This window comes from Palaemon carinicauda, chromosome 2, assembly GCF_036898095.1.
Source record: "Palaemon carinicauda isolate YSFRI2023 chromosome 2, ASM3689809v2, whole genome shotgun sequence".
NCBI classification, from domain to species: Eukaryota; Metazoa; Arthropoda; class Malacostraca; order Decapoda; family Palaemonidae; genus Palaemon; species Palaemon carinicauda.
Genome location: NC_090726.1, coordinates 103,837,161 through 103,843,041, shown reverse-complemented (window position 1 = coordinate 103,843,041; position 5,881 = coordinate 103,837,161).

Genomic DNA, 5,881 nt, shown 5'->3' with positions numbered 1-5,881 from the left:
AAGTATATGTGTGAATAGTTGATTAGGAAATTTGTGTATTGGTTGCAGAAGTTAAGATTAATTCCAATGGACAGTGAGTATGAATATGACTATGAAATTTTTCCTTGGATTCTTTTTTATAATGATTACTTGGTATGTTTATACTTATTCCAAATATGGAGCCCAATAAATTAAATTCTTTTATTATTTTAGGTGAAAATTGAGAGTTTTTACGCATACATATTTGTAAGTATAAACATACTTTTCATAAATACCGTTTTTATTGTAATAAATATGTTATATCAGGAATCACACTCATCAAACCTCAACCAGTATTGAATTCTTATCCTGGAACTGCCGAGGAAATTTTAATATGTATTTTTAATCATTTTACTTTCCTCTTCTTTTTTCTCACATATGAGCGTTCAGTTTTGTAGAATCTTGGTATGTAAAATCAAATATTTCCTGCTCGCTGCACGAGGTTAGATCTTTATTCTAGGTAATGATTTTGATATGATCATGGTAAAATCTACCATAGCAACACAATTTTAAACATAGACATCCCACAATTGATACTTAGAACTCTACTAGAAATAATAATGAATAGGGGCATTATAAAAGTGAGGGTTTACTCCATCAACCTATTCTCACCTGAACTACAGATGACAAGTATTCAATGATCACTTTGTTCTAAAATTTATCTCTGAACATAAACATCGAAGGTTTATCGATAAGGGTATTCAGAGGGGATCAGACTAAAAAGTTTAGGTTCTTTTTGGTGTCATGAAGTTAAGACAGTTGATACGCATCGCACAATTCAAGGTCTATAAAACATATTGTATAGACCTTGGTGTAATTCACGTTCAGCACACACATTTCGAAACGCGTAAGGAAAAATCCCTTTGATGCAACGGACATTTACCAACAATTGGCGGGAATAACTGCATTTCGCAACAAGGTGCACAATGTGCACAATGCGCGGGCTCGTCGCCACCGCACTGTCATTTTTGTTACAGGAACATGTTGTGTTACGTTCTTTTGCACGCGTGTGTGTACCTGGCTTTAGAGGAAAAGTATTAATCCTTCTAGTTTCTGCTCCAACCATCTACCTTATCCGGGTTCCAATACGAACCGCAAATCCTCCTCTGACATTGGAAGCCATCCCGTATACCCTTCTCCTTAAGAGGCTCCCAAGTGTCAATCATATATAGACCTTGGTGTCAATAAGACTGACCATACTCTGTGTAAATCATCCAAAACATTCAGAAATCACATGCTACATTAGGTAAGAGATCACTTTCCGAATGCCACTTATAAAGTAGATACATTCTGTTTTTAAAAGTATATCTATAAGATGATGTTTGATTTTGTGGGTCGCATCTTGAGATAGAGCGGATTATTATTATTATTATTATTATCATTATTATTATTATTATTATTAACCAAGCTACAACCCTAGTTGGAAAAGCAAGATGCTACAAGCCCAAGGGCTCCAACAAGGAAAAATAGTCCAGTGAGAAAAAGAAATAAGGAAATAAATAAATGATGAGAATAAATTAACAATAAATCATTCTAAAAACAGTAACAACGTCAAAACAGATATGTCCTATATAAACTAATAACAACATCAAAAACAGATATGTCATATATAAACTATAAAAAGACTCATGTCAGCCTGGTCAACAGAAAAACGTTTGCTCCAACTTTGAACATTTGAAGTTCTACCGATTCAACTACCCTATTAGGAAGATCATTCCACAACTTGGTAACAGCTGGAATAAAACTTCTAGAATACTGTGTAGTATTGAGCCTCATGATGGAGAAGGCCTGGCTATTAGAATTAACTGCCTGCCTAATATTACGAACAGGATAGAATTGTCCAGGGAGATCTGAATGTAAAGGATGGTCAGAGTTATGAAAAATCTTATGCAACATGCACAATGAACTAATTGAACGACGATGCCAGAGATTAATATCTAGATCAGGAATAAGAAATTTAATAGACCGTAAGTTTCTGTCCAACAAATTAAGATGAGAATAAGCAGTCGAACACCAGACAGGAGAACAATACTCAAAACAAGGTAGAATGAAAGAATTAAAACACTTCTTCAGAATAGATTGATCACCAAAAATCTTGTAAGACTTTCTCAATAAGCCAATTTTTTGTGCAATTGAAGAAGACACAGACCTAATGTGTTTCTCAAAAGTAAATTTGCTGTCGAGAATCACACATAGAAATTTAAAAGAGTCATACAAATTTAAAGAAACATTATCAGTACTGAGATCAGGATGTTGAGAAGCCACCGTCCTTGACCTACGTACAATCATACTTTGAGTTTTGTTAGGATTCAACTTCATACCCCATAATTTGCACCATGCACTCATTTTAGCTAAATCTCTATTAAGGGAATCACCAACCCCAGATCTACATTCAGGGGATGGAATTGATGCAAAGAAAGTAGCATCATCTGCATATGCAACAAGCTTGTTTTCTAGGCCAAACCACATGTCATGTGTATATAGTATGAAAAGTAATGGGCCAAGAACACTATCCTGTGGAACCCCGGATATCACATTCCTATACTCACTATGGTGCCTCTTTGAGATCTATTACTTAAAAATCGATAATAAGGCTAAGAAACGACCCAGCCACTCCCAACAGTTTGAGTTTAAAAGCAAGGGCCTCATGATTAACACGGTCAAAGGCAGCACTAAAATCAAGGCCAATCATACGAACTTCCTGACCACAATCAAGGGATTTCTGTACAGCATTGGAGATTGTAAGAAGGGCATCACTTGCTCCAAGGCCTTTACGAAAACCAAATTGCAAACTAGGGAATAGATGATTACCTTCAGCAAACCTATTAAGACGTTTTGCCAGAAGACGTTCAAAAACTTTAGATAATATGGGAGTTACGGAAATTGGGCGGTAATCAGTGGGACTTGAGCTACCACAAACACATTTACATAGAGGAGTAACATTACCAATTCTCCAACAAGTGCTAAAAGCTCCTTTTTTGCTTACTTGCGCAAAATAACAGATAACTTTGGAGCTAAGAAATCTGCTGTCTTTATAATCCTACACCTGGATTACTCCGTCAGAGTTCTCTACTATCGCCTCCCAGGGGCACACTGCAAAATCGCGGATTCGGAAAGATTAAGAAGTTCGAAACTCACCTTTGATGCAGTTACAAAAGCGTGCCAAGATTATTTCCTCATGACTAGCTTTTTCAATAATATTCGTTTAGTGTGTCTTAATGATTCACAAAGTATTCACTGTTGTTGTAGCCAGTTAATTATACCTTGATGGTGGCAAAAAAATGAGAACCTCCGACTAGGTAAGGAGTACAAGGGAAAAAACAATGACATTGGCCAGTGGCGAAAATTATCGATTGGATTGCATATTATTGACCTTAAGGAAGTTGAAGATTGCTTTTTGGATGAGCTAATAGCGAATGCACCCAAAGATGATAGATATACACGTTTTGTCTACTAATATCGCTATACTCAAGATATCCTCCAGTGTTTGGGCTGAAATCCCCTCACATACCAAGCGTTCAAGTATTGCTGCGGAATATTTTCCTGCTCATTTAAAGAGCATTTTTATACATCCCATAGGTATTCCTTGACGTTCTAGGGAAACTCCAGAGTAATACATACATGAAGGTGAGTATCAGTAAGCCTGCAACAATAAAAAAACCTGAACAAAAGTATGCTATTTCCTAGTACATCAAATATATTTTAGGATAAGTAGACGTACAATTATATTTAGAGGAAATAAAAAAACATAATTATTGAGGTGTATGACGAATATTATATTATATAAACTGTTTTTATGGATACATATATTTGTTTTTACATGACGAATATAGGATCATATAAAGTGTTTTCATAGATTATTGCAAGGACAAGCCTGTACTTAGGTGCAAGAAGAATATACTTACATACTTGAAAAAAAAAAATATTTCTTCTTGTTTTAGACTTGCTAGAGTGTGGACGTGTTGCGCGGAGCTCCGTTAAACACTCGTCCTGAGTTGTGTTTTGGCTTTCTGTTTCTCGATTATAATATAATTGAAGAGATATTAGGTAATCATATGGAGAAACCTAAGTGATAAGAAATAGTACACTATGTCTATTCCTAACTACTTCTGCCTCAAATGTGAAAATGCGGACGGAGAAAGGAAAAAATGCATAGGATGTGAATATAATAGACTCAATCATAAGAAATGTGTGCATATAGTGATAGGCATCACTGATAATGAACGGAATAACCTAGATGGGTTATGCCCATACTGCCTACCTGAAGCCAGACAAGCCAATTGAGTAATATCAAAATTAAAGGAAGATATGAACGTGAGAGATTTGGCCCTGAACGAACAAGACGCGAAAATAGATGACTTGAAAAACAAACTTGCGGTCCTTAGCGCAGAAGCAGCAAATTGCACCCAGACTACCGACCTCACTGAGAAGGTTGACATTCTTGTCATGAATATGGAATCAATTAAAGCAACAATTTCAAACATAGATAGACCCAAAACCGGAGGAACCGACATTTGCTGACAAAGTTAAGGAAAAAAAATCGGTTGATAAATAAATCAACTAATACAACAACTAAAGTTACTGAAAGAAAACGAGAGGTTGAACAAGCACTTAAAGACATTCCTATACTTAACACGAGGTCAATTACGAATGGAAATGTTGTAAATTTTGCAAACAAAATTATCAGAGAAGAGGCGGCAAACAAATTTTAGACATTGGTGGCTGACACTGAAACGAGAAAATCGGAAAACTAAAACCAAAAATAATGATATGCAATGTGTACAATGATGAAGATGATGTAGTAAATGCTTTGATTTAAAGAAATCGCTGCCTGGACCAAATCCAAAATATAGAAGAGAAGATAAGTGTAGTCCTGAAGAAAAATGCCTCGGGGCGGACCTCCCACTGCGCTGAAATGTGATCCTGAAGTTCGGAGGGCTATTCATGATAATGGGGACAAAGTTTCGTTACGATGGGGTATCTATAACATACGTTATAGATACCACGTGATCACCTGCTACCACTGTCAAAGGTATGGACATCTTTAAAAAGATTGCAAGTCTAAGAATGATGATAAAATCTTTGGGAAATGTTCAGGAAAACATTCCACCAAGGAGTGTAATTCGCAATTGTCAAAGTATATAAACTGCACAAAGTTATACAAACCAAGTGACCACATAGTAAATTCGAGAGACTACAATGCTTATGACTTGGAATTGAAAAGACTTGCAGAAAATACTGATCATCGTTACTAAGACTGTCCTAAGACAATCTGTAGGAAATAAGACTGTTCAAATTCGAGAATTGATAAACGAGAAATATTTGGATATGCTAGCGTTATCTGAAACATGATTAAATAAATTGGATAAGGCAAAGATCACTGAAATGATGCCCCCCACACACGCCTTCATTCACATACCGAGAGAAGGTAGGTCTGGTGGGGGTGTCTGACTCTTTAGTCATAAAAGTTACTCAAATCTCAAAATGTTAAAAAGAACTAGTGTAACCAGCTTTGAATATATAGATCTAAACTTTTCGCCAAAAAAAAAAAAAAAATCAGGAGAATATCCTTTGTAACAATTAACAAACCTCCTAGAACAAAACTAGTATCTTTTTTGAAGAATTCGGTGCTCTCATTGAGATGATTATCAAGGAGAAAAACGAATTAGGTATCTGTGGAGACTTGAATTTTTGGATGGATGATACATCAAATCCTGATGCTTTGGCATTTAGTAAGTTATTAGAATCATATCGACTAGTGAATAATGTCGAATGTACAACTACTTTAACTGGACATACGTTGAACTTAGTTTTAAGCGATGACATGAATAATATTGTATCTGATATAAAAGCTGAAGAAAAA